Consider the following 12747-nt stretch of genomic DNA (forward strand, 5'->3'; position numbering starts at 1 on the left):
TGATACTCAAATGTCTCTTTACAGCATGACTGAAGCGGAGCTTAAAGTTTGTCTAGATTTAGTGTTTCATAAAAGTCACATATTAGACAACTGGACTATGAAGCTAAACCGAACCCAGACAATCATGTCTCTACTGTAGTTCTACTGTAAGCTATATGCTTCAGGTGTTGCATTTTTGCACCAACAGTACCTGGAAAGTTTTCCATCTGTAATCCTCACAGCATATAATATGCACACAATGCTATTTAAAAAAGCTCCAATCCTCGGCATTTTAATTTTGACATACTAACTTTAAATTAAATTAAATTCCCATACTGCTTTCCGCACGGGGTTTTTGCTTTCGCACACACTTTAAAAAAATGAATGGCTCATTTTAAAATCAGTTTAAATTAAAAACTATATATAAATTAAAATGCAAATTATGCAATGTCTACATTTATCAGCCTTAAATCTAACTCGGAAGAAACTAAAACCACGTTTCTACTTTTATACATATTCAAATATTTTCAAATGAAATAGTTTCAATTCATGTTAGTTAATTATCAAGCCGTTAATCATTTTAGTTATAAAAAGCATGAATGTACAACCCGACAGAGGTAAAATCTCTCATATTTCCACAGACTAAAGATTACTCTGAAGCTTCTCTGTTTATTATGTTTATTCACAGCAAAGCCATGGTGAAATGCAGGTAGACTTTAAACACAATCATTTACAATACACACATATTCAATGCAATTATAATTCAGCTCAAAGCAATTGTTCATTAAAATAACACGCTATGTAAAAAAAAAAAAAAAATAAATGTACTTCATAACCCTGTATCTGAATGTAGTTTGTAACAAATATGAACAAAGTCTTCAATGAGAATTCCCAGTCGATTTGATAAGGAATAATTAGACCATAAATTTGACATAATATGCATTTATGGAAGTTTCATTCAGTTTTCTTCTCACTATGCACTGGCCTCATCACATAATGACATACAGTCACATTTAAAACTGAAGCCCCTAAAATAGAGCTTGATGAACATATATTAAAAACATTAATTGTCCTGTTCTAGTTCTAGCGGACATGAACACTGATTTACACTCCGTGAAGTGAGGGAAGAAGATTCCTAAACAGTTGCACGAGCAGAAATTACAGTATGAGCTTGTGAATAAACAGCAAAAGAAGCAGAGTCACGTCTGCAAATGAAATGAAATCTAGAAATTCTAACTTGTGCATGGTCTCCTTTCCAACCTTTCTGCTGTTTTTTTTTTATTAGCTCGGACAATGAACCTGAATAACATCTGGTGCCTAATACTGCTCAACAGTTATATCACTCCATTAAAGGCGTCATGAGAAATCACATTTTTCCTCGATCTTTTGACATATAAGAGGTCTTTGTACCATTAAAACATCTGGCAAGTTTCACAGCTTCCTCCTTATAAACAAAGCGTTTAATCGAGCTCAAAAGCAAATCCATGTCACGACTCCTTCACGAGAAACAAGCAACAAATCAGCTGTGAACTAATAGAGATGAAGCCATTGGGGAAATACGCTGCAGAGTCACTATGAGAGTTTCAAGCTTTGTTTGCAGGCCAGCTCTTATTAAAACCAAGAATTGTAGGTCCTCGCGTGTCATTCGAATGTGAGATTATTTTAGGGGTTTGTGTGTATTTACACTTTTACACAGTTTCACTGGTTAGATCTTCTTGCTTTTTCCTAGAACAGAAACAGAATAAGTATTAGCACACACAGTGTTTCTGCACAGTGAACAGGTGTAGATGTAGTGAAATCACCTGCTGAACGCCGCTGTGATTGGGAGGATTGGGTCGATCTGTGCTGCAGATTTCACAGCCGGGTCTCGTAGACTTATTTATGAAACGTACAGGAAGGACAGGACCAGCCTGACTAAAGAAAGAGAGATGAAAATCAAATGATTTGCTACATAATCCAACAATCTGCGTTTTGTTACGTACATTAAACTGAAAGACAGATCTATATGAGGGGATACAGATTCATGTGTTTCCTTTCAAGGGAACTTCGAACTGCATCCTCTAGGGGTCGCTATGGGGAACACCTCATCGTGACCTGTGTCTGAAGCATACATTGAAAAAACACCAACGAGTTGGCCGGCGACAGCCTCTGACGTCACTACCGGCGTGACTATAAACAGCCACCGGGAGAACACGTCATTCTCTTCTTCGTCTTCAAAACTGACTGTTTTGTTTGAAGCATGCATCTGAAAGAACCGGTAAGAGCACTCTTTCTGTCTATCATGGCGACTACTAGCAAGCGTTTAGATAATGTATGCGTGTCGGCGTTATTTGACACCCGATGACACACACGATCTTTGCGTCATTTGTTTGGGTAAAGAGCACGCACGCGATGTCTTTGAGGCAATCTGCATGCATTGTGAGTGTTTTTTCAAGGAAAAAGCTCCGCTCTCGTTCGTCTCTCTTTGCGAAAAAAAAAAAAAAGGCAACCATCTGCTTCCCGCGGTTCAGGACCCGCCGCTGCTGAGGCACGGAGGAGAATGAGCTCGTGAGAATTTCAGGTGGATCTGTCTGAATGATTTAGAGAGGAACTTTCGCGCTCGTAATGGCGGCGGACGAGAGAGAGCCTTGGGAGGATGATGTTATATCTTTAACACTTTCTGATACTGAGGTTAGTGCTCTGCTGGGTTTTACCAGGGAAAGCAGGAGATATTTGAGGATGGTGAAGAAGCTGAGGCTGAGCCTTCTCAATTCTCCTGCCCTGCTTATGTAGAGCTGTTGGAGTTTAATGGATCGCGCCTCGATGAGCGTTATCTTTCCGACCATAGTCCTCTAGCTCAGGTGAGCCTTCCATTTCTGCCTGATCTCCATACAGAGATCGAAAGGAAATGAAAGAGGCTGTTGCGCGAAAACTGCTATGAGAGGATGCCCCCTGTAGAAAGAGCTTTCATTCTGCGGGGGAGACATCCTCTCTTAATCTCCCTCCTTCCTTGCCCATCTAAAACCCCTTCAAGAAATACATCTCGCTAAATGGCAAGGCATACGCAGCAGCAGGTCAGGCTGGTGGCTTTATTTACACACGATGGTGGTGCTTCAAGCATATCAGACTGATCTGCTAAGAGACCTGGATAGAGGCAAAGGCCTTTTTCCTGATCAGGTAGCCGCGAGCTGCGCCGCACCACAGGCCTCTCTCCGGGCTACCAAGCAGGCCCGCCTCTGCCATTTGCAGGACTTTGGCGGCCATGGTGGTAGCAGAGAGACTTCTGTAGATGAACCTGGCAGACATCGGGAAGAAAGAAAAAGGCTTTCTTCTCGATGCTCAGGTTTCGCCTTCTGAACTTTTTGGTATTTCCATTGAGACGGTGATCGAGAGGTTGGGGAGACGAAGGCGCACTCCGCTGCTTTCAGATCCTTCGTTCCACGAAGGTCCAGGTCTGAGCCCGAACAACATAGGGCTCCTGGCCTGTCTCGATCTGAGGATCAAAGACGGGCACAGAAGGCTAGTGTCGCGACTCAGGGGGCAGGGGTAAGAGGAATTGTGGGTCACAAGGAGGTAAGCAGAACCTAAGGGATGTGATCCAGATGAGGCAGCGTTCTCGTCAGAGTGATACTGAGGTATCTACTCGTTCTCTTTAGGGATTTTTAACTTCTGCTTTTATCCTCCCCTTCCTAATCCCCTGTAACCACCAGCTCTCCACCTGATCGAGGTTAGGTGGAAACCTCTCGCATAACAGTCTCCTATGCTGCACCTATAATGTTTTTGGCTGGTTCTATGTTCATAGCAACCACCTTACTGATGGTCCGGACTAAAAGGAGGCGCCCCTTAAGCAGGGCTCCAGCGCAGGAGGGTGGGAATAACCCTTTCTGTATATACTTGTGTAAATTGCTGGTGGTTATGTGTCTACTAATAAACTCTGTGAGTTTCCTTTGCAGTGCTCAGTTACAGTGTTTACTAAACACTCGTCAGCACCAGCCATCCGGCTTCATGTTCCGGTATTAGGCGACTGAGATCACAGGTTTTCTTGCGGGAGCCTCCTTGATCATCAGGCCTGGCACAGCACTGCAGGGAATTTCATGGATGTCCGGCCAGGTCACCCTGAGGGGTCTCCTGGCCGCTTAGGTGCTGTCGCATCCAGCGGGAAGTGAAGGTGGCAGTTACAGAAGTCTTCTTGTATATGCTGCCTCAGGTGATGCTCCCCCCTCGCTAGAGGTTTGTAAAATTTGAGCTTGCCTCTCCCGTGCGGTTCAGCGCCTCTGCGATGCTTAGGAACCTTTAGGTACACACGCTAAGCTCTGTGGTACTTTCTGAAAACCACATGGTGGTCAGTGTGCACGTGAACACTTTGCGCACTTTCGTAAAAATCCACGTATTGGTAAGTGTGCACGCAAGACTCTGCGCACTTTCTGAAATCCTGTATGGTAAGGGTTATGCGCTCCACCTCATTCCCTTTCATGAGATGATTAGACCTTGGTTCCTTGGGCTCCATTCAGCCAGTGTGTATTCGTTTATACACTTCAAGCATCGCTTCCCTCAAACATGAGGGGCTATTTGGGCGATTCTCGTGGTAGTTTAGCAGCGCTCCCCTTTTCCAAGAAGGGTCGCCTATGAGCGCGCTACTCTGGATTTGGAGTTCTCCTCTCATATGAGACTGAGTTCATTGTTTTTCCCCAGAGCGCTCCGGCATTATTTCCACAGATCGAGTTGATGACTCTCAAACATACTGTTTTGAGATGCACCATTCCATCCATGAGCTGCTCTATCAGAGTGCCACGAGAGCCCTTCCTTTGAACAGTATTTGAAAATCCATGCTATGGAAAGCGTGCACGTGAAGTCTTTGCACACTTTCTGAAATCCACACTGTGGTAAGTTCGCACGCTACTGCTCTGCGTTCTTTCTAAAATCCTATATGGTGAGGGCTTCGCTATCTAAACAGGGTGTTGCTACTGGAGATCTGTTGAAACAGCTCCTTCAGCAAGCTTTTACGAGAGCAAGCGGTAGCCCCTGTGTGACAGGCAAGACTTAGTATAAAATGCTAGGTTCCTAGCCATATCCCTTTTAAAGGAATCTTTCCTGATTCCAAACCTTCAGCTCTACCCCGGGCCAGGGCCCTAACAATTAAGTTGGGTATGTAGCTTAGGCCTTTGGCCATAAGGGGTACTGTCACAGACAGCCGTCTAAACGTCCCGGGGGCAACTCCCATGGAAATGGTAGAGTTGGTACTTAGTGTTCGCCATGATTCTGGCCTGCACTACCCTCAGCATGGCGGCGTGGGTATACTGTTCCCCATAGCGACCCCTAGAGGACGCAGTTCGAAGTTCCCTTGAAAGGGAACGTCTCAGGTTGCGAATGTAACTAGGTTCCCTAAGTAGGGAACGAGACACTGCGTCCTCTAGCTCCCTGCCATGCTTCGGACGCAAGCTTCAGACGAAGAAGTGAATGACGTGTTTTCCCGGTGCCTGTTTATAGTTGCGCCGGTAGAGACATCAGAGGCTGTCGCCGGCCAACTCGTTGGTGTTTTTTCAAATGTATGCTTCAGACACGGGTTACGACGAGGTGTTCCCCATAGCGACCCTAAAGGACACAGTGTCTCGTTCCCTACTCAGGGAACCATGGTGTCCTGTAAACTGTAAAAATAAATATGCAATGTTTTCTATGCTTTGTAATATTTAAAGCTATGTGTGGTTCGTGATTATGTGGATGCGGGCCACTTATTTACAAGCGGTCTGCATGTACAAGTGTCTAGAAATGGAAAATGTGAATGTATCTGATTATTACCTGCGTGTTACTTGATTTGTGTTTGGATCCTCCAAGTTGCAACATTTCAAGATTAATGATGTCACTGACGCTGTGTTTCTCTGGGCCACACCCACCGCTGCCTGCTGACCAATCAGAAACACACTCTGAAGCAAGCAGTGATGATGAAAACAGCAAGAGGAACTGGAACATTCATACACTACTGTTCAGAAGCTGGAGTCGGTATATTAAGCTTAGCTGTAGATGCCATACGACGCTAAAGAGCGTCCGTCAGAGCACAGACACTGAGCGATGACCCAGCGCTGCACCCTGGGGTGGAAACCATACTCAACAAACATCTGCAAGAGACAAACACACCATCAGATCATCAATCACACATCAGATCTGACTTCAAGATGTGCTTGGATCTTATACCTGCTGCTTCAGAGAAGCGATGGTCGCGTGAGGGAGGACTTTCACTGTGACACAGCAGGAAGACGACGCATCTTCTACAACCACAGCTAAGCTGAAATAAAAAAATAAAAAAATCACATCTGTGAAATCTGTCACCATCAGGATCTTCGTGTATATTGGTTTAAAGCTGCTTTCTGTTAATGCACATATTTCTAGATTTCAAAGTCATTAACACATTCATACAAATGAAACAGTTGTGCGTCTTTGCTAGTGAACTTCACTGCTGAGTCAATCAATAATAATAATAATAATAATAGGCAAGGCAAGGCAAGTTTATTTTTATAGCACATTTTGTACACAATGGTAATTCAAAGTGCTTTACATAAAAGAAAGTAAAACAATCATGAAGAAAAAAAAAAACAATTAATTTTAAAACTTTCAAAATGATTTAAAAATTGACTTATTAAAAATGAATTTAAAACAGTTAAAAATAGAAAATTATTTTACATAAAATAGAGTCCGTAAAATACAGTGCAATCAGGGCGAGTTTGGAAATGTCCCAGAAAGAAGTGAGGCATTCACCACTTCTAAGAGATCTGCTTCTAAACAGTTAAGCACACTTTTGAAAAAAGATGTGGGAAGTTTGTCAAGATAGCAGGTTGACGATTTTAGGTGCTGCTATTTCTTCCAAAATTTTGCTATCAATTGCTTTAAAAATAGACATAGTATCTTTTTGATATTGCGGCCAAATCTGTCTGACCTCTGCACTGCTTGAGGATGTGCTAATATCCTTCCTGATATTGATGATTTTCTCAGAAAAGAAGGAAGCAAACTCATTGCATTTGCTGTTTGAGAGCATTTCACTGGGAATCTGACTTGGGGGGTTTGTTAGTCTCTCAACAGTAGCAAAAAGTGTGCGAGTGTTGTTTAAGTTACTGTTTTTAAAGGTTTGAGAAGAAACTCTGTCTAGCTGTGGCTAGTTTCACATTAAAAGCATGAAGGCTGTCTTTATAGATGCTATAGTGAATTTCAAATTTCGTCTTCCGCCACATCCGCTCAGCTTTTCTGCATTGTCTTTTCATAGTCTGAACTGCTGTTGATCTTCTCCAGACTGATTTCTGTCTGTTTGTTTTCTTACTGACTATTATTGGAGCAATATCATCAATAACATTCTTAACTTTTGAGTTAAAGGAATCAAGGAGAATATCAACAGAGTTTGCAGAAATGCTTGGTGTTAAAGATATAGCCTTCATAAACCGCACACTATTTTTCTACTAAATGCATCTCCTTCTGACAGAGACAGATCTAGATTCAGTGGTAGCAGAGATCAATAAATCAAAGAAAATACAGAAGTGATCAGATAGTGCTACGTCCTTAATAACAATGGATGAAATGTTTAGACCCCTACTGATGATTAAATCTAGAGTGTGTCCACCCATGTGTGGGGGTCCATGCACAGGCTGAATCAGGTCAAAAGTGTTTAGAACCGTTATCATTTCTTTTGTAGTTTTGTTTTCTGCATTATCTATGTGAATATTAAAATCCCCTGCAATAGCAAAACAGTCAAACTCTGAGGATATCATTGATAACATTTCTGTGACCTCTTCAACAAAGGCTGGAGAGTATTTTGGAGGCCTGTAAATAATGATGAACAGAATGCGTGGAGCACCTTTCAGCACAATTCCTAGATATTCAAAAGTCAAGTACTGACCAAATGAAACTTGCTTGCATTGATAGACATCTTTAAATACAGCAGCTACACCTCCAACTCTCCTAACAGTCCTGCAGACACTCATGAAAGTAAAGTTAGGAGGGGCTGCTTCATTGAGGTCTGTTGCACTGCAGCTGTCTTCTAGCCATGTTTAGTTTAGAAACATAAAATCCAGATTGTTTGTGGTTATAAAGTCATTGATTAGAAATGATTTATTGTTTAGTGAGTGAATGTTTAAAAATGCTAACTTGATGGCAAAGCTTTGTGTCTTTACATTGATCTTAGTTTATTATTGTTTTATTGTTTTATTAGGATCCCCATTAGCGGCCCATTTAATGGCAGCTAGTCTTCCTGGGGTCCTCTTTAAAAATCTTCACAACATAAAATTACACAAAACAAAAACAAAAAACAAAAAAAAAAAAACCCACACACTCTTTTGTTTTTGGGGGCCCCTCCTTTTTTTTTTGATAACATCTGCGGGCTTGCAGCGGATGAGTGAGAGAGTTTAGTCCCAGCATACACCAATTCCCCCATTTTCTGTGAGAAGGATTCAATAAGACATGACTGAAAAAAAAATAATGTGTCCGGTGAGCGGGCCTGTGTCTCTGGTGTTTCCGGTGACTGTGATATGTTGTCCTGGCTTCCCTGGCTGTTTTCCAGAAAGTCGTCCTTGGGTGCTGAGTCTTGTAGCTGTTTTGATACATCACAGTCTGTCTGTGAGGAGCTCTGTGGGCAGGGCTCAGCCGGGATAGTGTCCTTCAGCAGTGCTTGTTGTGGCTGCATGGTGTTATCAGTGTCCTTGTGGGATATGTCAACCACATGATGACTCGGACCTGGTGTGTGTGTGCTGAATGAATTGACACACTCTGCTGAAGGATGGCGGAGGGAAAAGTAGATATTGTCCTTAAGCAATCTAGCACCAAGTTTATTTGGGTGGAGGCCATCCGGTTTAAACAGTTGTAAAGATTGAAGTTTGTCGAAGAAATTCACTCCTTTTATATTGCAAGATCTTTGTAGCCATGTGTTCAGCCCAAGCAACCATGAAAACATATTTGTTCCCCTTGCTGCGAGTGGTCCATTGATGAACAGTGTTGGTCATCTTACTTTAAAAAAGTAATTAGTTACAGTTACAAATTACTTTCCCAAAAAGTAATTGAGTTAGTAACTCAGTTACCACATTGTAAAAGTAATTAGTTACTCAGCAAAGTAACTGTGATGTTATTTTTTTATGTTCTATAACGCTATTACGTTCTATAACATCTTTAATATCAAAGATGTTTATATTAACTGATTAATGAATAAAAATACTATATACCAGGGATAGGCAACTCCGGTCCTGGAGGGCCACTGTCCTGCAGAGTTTAGCTCCAACCCTAATTAAACACACCTGAACAAGACAATCAGTGTTTTCGGGATTACTAGATAGATACAGGTAGGTGAGTTTTTATGAGGACTGAAGCTAAACTCTGCAGTATAGTGGCCCTCCAGGACCGGAGTTGCCTATCCCTGCTATATACAGTATTTAAGAACATTTGGTATTTATTTGAACTCAATAGATTGCAGCCTGCCATATGATATGCATAGAAATAAAAACATATAAAAAAAAAATATTGAAAATAAAATTCAAGTGCAAAATTAAGACACCACAAATGTAAACTTGGGTAAAAAGAAACAAAGGAAAACCTGCCATTACTGCAAATCTCTGTAACTGTATATTAGGCCTACTGCACAATAAACAGAACACTATCCAACTCTTAAAATTCAGTACAGTAACAAAATTAAATATTGAAAATAAATAATGTCCACACACTTTTGCATTCAAGTGCAAAACTACGACACACAACATTCACATTCTTGCCTTTAATTTCAATTAACGAGAATTAGTGCCGGTACTTCCAGTTCGAGAACCCTACCTTTGAATTTCCCCGGCTCTTCGCCAATGTCGCTGACGCTGTCTTGTGCTTAGAGGTAGTCAGAGCGTGCAGTGAGACAGCGTGAGCAGGGCACCGCCCAACCAGCCAATCATCATCGCATTTGCAACGGCGTCATTATCCCCACCCCTGGCACTGAAGTCCTTCTTAAGGAGTTCTGACTGCTCCTTCCGAATATCATTCTTCCCCACATGGATGATGATTCGAATTGCAGTCTTGTGCTTCATCAGAATGTTCTGAAGTTCCTTGTTCACATCAGAAACCGTTGCTTGAGGAAGGCAGCATGTTGTTGTAGTCCTGCTACTGATGTTTCTGATAATAGAGTCACCCACTATCAGAGTCCTGGGCTCGGCTGCGCTCTGAGCTGAATGCCACTGTCTGCTCGACCTTGAGCGCCTGTTAGTAGCGGTGTTAGCTGCTGGCTGATCCGATCCATATTTAATCACATTTGGGTGTAACAGTTCTGAAAAGCTGTTTCATGTCATATGCTGTAATGCTTCTCCCCACCTCAAGGGGGATCTAGGGAAGTTTCTGAAGGGAAGGCTATCCTTTTAAGAGAGACGAGAAAAACAGTTTGGTAGAGGTACTGGCATGGCTTTGAGTGTTTGCTCAACTTGGTAATGCATGAGACCCTATTATGAGGAACATTTTTTGGTTCTACAGCTCAGTGTAAGTTATGTATATATTTTGTAATTCTATGTTTGTTTTCTGTGTTCAATTGTGTATTTTGATTTTTGTTTTGCATATTTGTTCAGAGGGTTTTCTTTAGGCCTTCTTTGACGAACAAGGACACTGCATCTGGACTATATGATCTATATACTACACCTTTGCTTATTTTGACTGACGTTTGGTTATGGTTATGGGTGATTGCTCTTTAAACCTTTAAATATATTCTTCTCTACTTTTGGATGAATGGATCCCCTTCCTTTTATATATGTGACAAAACAAGAGTGTTACATAAAATGGCGCCCGAACATGGACATCCTGTAACAGAGTATGAACAAGGTATGTTGGCTAATTGATAGTTGCAATTGTGAGAGTTTGCAAATTATTTATAATCCTTGTCTATTTCAATTTGTCTGAGTTTAAAATTATGTATGCATCTCAGGCCGAGGCTGGGGTGGGTACGGACCCAGACTTCGCTAATGAACCTTTCACAACTCTTTGAGAACCAATTCAAGAACTAATACACTCCCTTAGTAGTTTGTACTTGGAGTCTAAAGAGGAGGCAGCAGTCCCAGATGAGAATGATGGTTGGAATGATTTACCACCACCTCCACCGATAGAAAAAGACGACGAAAGTCTCATCAGTCTCACCATCTCAACAAACTAAAATAACACAAATAAGAGAATTGAAAACAAACATAAATACAATATTAATTAATCCAGAATATCGTGTAACACTAATGAGCGGATGGTATTCAACCATCTGTTTCATATTAATGAATCCTGAGTCTCTAACACGTCCTGCACTCAGAGAGAAGAACTTCAAAAAAAAACAAAAAAACAAAAGATAAGGACTTTTGTTTTTACGACATCCTCCAACATAAAACCCCCCCCTCGGGCGCCGCGATGTCGATAACATCCCAGCCCTCGTGACATTTATTACACCTTCGAGATGATCCAGAGACACTCTCGTGAGCATCAAAGGAAAGAAACACCCGCCTTTATCACAGCACGACGACATTCCAGACACACACACACACACACACACACACACCCCACACGAGCATTTCTGGCTCACACATGAACACTTTTGATAAACTACCTCTAAATGTATTAAATGTATCTCTTTATGTGCTTAGATGTCTTCACGTGATATAGTGGAATAGATATAATGTTTACTGTGTGTTTAATCAAACTTTATATGCCTGTAGTTAGGAACAACTCTGTATTCTGTATCCCTGACTCGCAAAGTTATAGTTTATGGTGTCTGTATGATCGTAGAAACCCGACTGTGACGAATCTCAACGGCAAATTACAAAAAGATGCATTGTTTCAGAAGTACAATCTTTCTGAGGAAAAATGTGTAATTTTGCCATCGCCATGAATTAGACCAGTGGGCGGAAATCAGCAGACAAAGAAGATTTTTCCCGCCTCAGTTTTCTCACACCTCATTGGTTCATAAGGTGACATAGGTGTGAACCAACCTTTCAATAAAAACAAAAGAAACCCCCTTGCTCGTGGCATTCCGCCAGAGAGAGAGGGGGGTTTCCCAGTTCGCGATCGGACTTCTCAAGAAGTCCCTCCATTTGTTCTTCTTACTTTTTCGTTTTATCTTAGTTTTTCTTTATTGTCTTCTGATAATTTGACTTCGTTCAATTGTTCTCACGAGCCAAACGGACTTAAGTCTAATCATCTTTTGGCAAAGTTTACATTCGCGTTAACCACGAACTCACGCATCACCAGCTCCGGAGCGGACAACGCAGAAGCTACAACAACGGACAATTTGAGCTCAGCTACACACAAGAGCCAGATCAAAGCAAGTACTTTCTTATATCGCAACTTAAAAATTGCTGTTTAAGGTTGTCTAGGCTATTCCACTTTTGTGAAATTATCCAATGACTTGGAGTCTCTCGCAAAGTTAACTGTTTGAAAATTGTCACTCTGAGATCTGCCTTCCCTCTCTCTCTCTCTCTCTTCCTCTCTCTCTCTCTTTCTCTCTCTCTCTTTCTCTTCCTCTCTATCTTATTACTATTTTCGTTTGATTATCTTGTTTAAACTGTATTGTTTGTTTGCTATATACTCATATTTACTCTGTGTGAATTGTAGTTATGTACTCTTTAGTCCGCTTTTATTAAATACAATAATTTGCTTGAACTGAACCGTTTTATTGCTCATCAAGATCGAAGTCCCTGAATCGTGTGATCTAAGCTACAAGCTTTGTTTTCTAGTAATTACTATTCAGTAATCTAAATACTACAGACACAGAAAATATTGTTCTTCCTGATCAAAAGATTAATATTTCTTGGAGTTTGT

At 41.4% G+C, this 12747-nt stretch overlaps 2 long non-coding RNA genes across 2 annotated transcripts; one reads left to right on the plus strand and one right to left on the minus strand.

Moving 5' to 3' along the window:
• Nucleotides 1–922: 922 nt before the first annotated feature.
• LOC122147241 lies at nt 923–6248 on the minus strand. The gene is made up of 4 exons (XR_006161516.1): nt 6148–6248; nt 5755–6071; nt 1782–1893; nt 923–1704 (listed from the first exon to the last, which is right to left on the minus strand). It is a non-coding gene; the product is annotated as an uncharacterized LOC122147241 (long non-coding RNA).
• A 4097-nt stretch (nt 6249–10345) lies between these two features.
• On the plus strand, nt 10346–11091 carry LOC122147242. The gene is made up of 3 exons (XR_006161517.1): nt 10346–10437; nt 10524–10773; nt 10877–11091. It is a non-coding gene; the product is annotated as an uncharacterized LOC122147242 (long non-coding RNA).
• The last annotated feature ends 1656 nt before the right edge of the window (nt 11092–12747 follow it).

The sequence above is a fragment of the Cyprinus carpio genome, chromosome A2, assembly GCF_018340385.1.
Source record: "Cyprinus carpio isolate SPL01 chromosome A2, ASM1834038v1, whole genome shotgun sequence".
NCBI lineage: Eukaryota > Metazoa > Chordata > Actinopteri > Cypriniformes > Cyprinidae > Cyprinus > Cyprinus carpio.